Genomic DNA, 563 nt, shown 5'->3' with positions numbered 1-563 from the left:
AAAAAAAAAAAAAAAATCCCAGCCCGGTTTGGGTCGTTATCTCCACCAGCACAGCTCCGCCTGCGCATGAAAGAAACTATTCCATAGGCAGGGATTTATGCCTTCAGCCACCAAAAAAAACCCCCCCATAATTGGAAATYGGTCCCTTGGGAAAACCGAGCGGAGGGGAATCGCAGCGGGAGGCGAGGCGTCAGCGCGCCCCAGGGCTGATGCCACCCGCGCTGCAGGGGTAACACTGCGATTGATTTTGCATCCAGGCGCTCCCATTTTGGTGATTCCACTGGTTCAGGGCTCCCCGTTCCAGGCCTGGCCAGGGAAGATGCTCGTCCTTTCATGCTTGGACCGCTTGGCGCAGCGAAAGCCCCCGGTTCCCATGAACTGGAAATGCATCAGCGACAGCCGCTATTGCCAAGGAAACCGGCTGTGCTCATTAGGGCCGGTCACCTGCCGGTGCTTATTAGGAAGGGAAAAGTGACAAAACTAACCTCCGCAGCGCGATGCATCAGGCGCACAACGGCCGCGAACCCCCCTCGGCGCAGCGGGCGGCCTGGGAACGTTGCGCG

This window comes from Apteryx rowi, unplaced genomic scaffold, assembly GCF_003343035.1.
Source record: "Apteryx rowi isolate R43461 unplaced genomic scaffold, aptRow1 scaffold_99, whole genome shotgun sequence".
Lineage (NCBI taxonomy): Eukaryota > Metazoa > Chordata > Aves > Apterygiformes > Apterygidae > Apteryx > Apteryx rowi.
Note: the sequence above shows the minus strand (reverse complement) of the source record.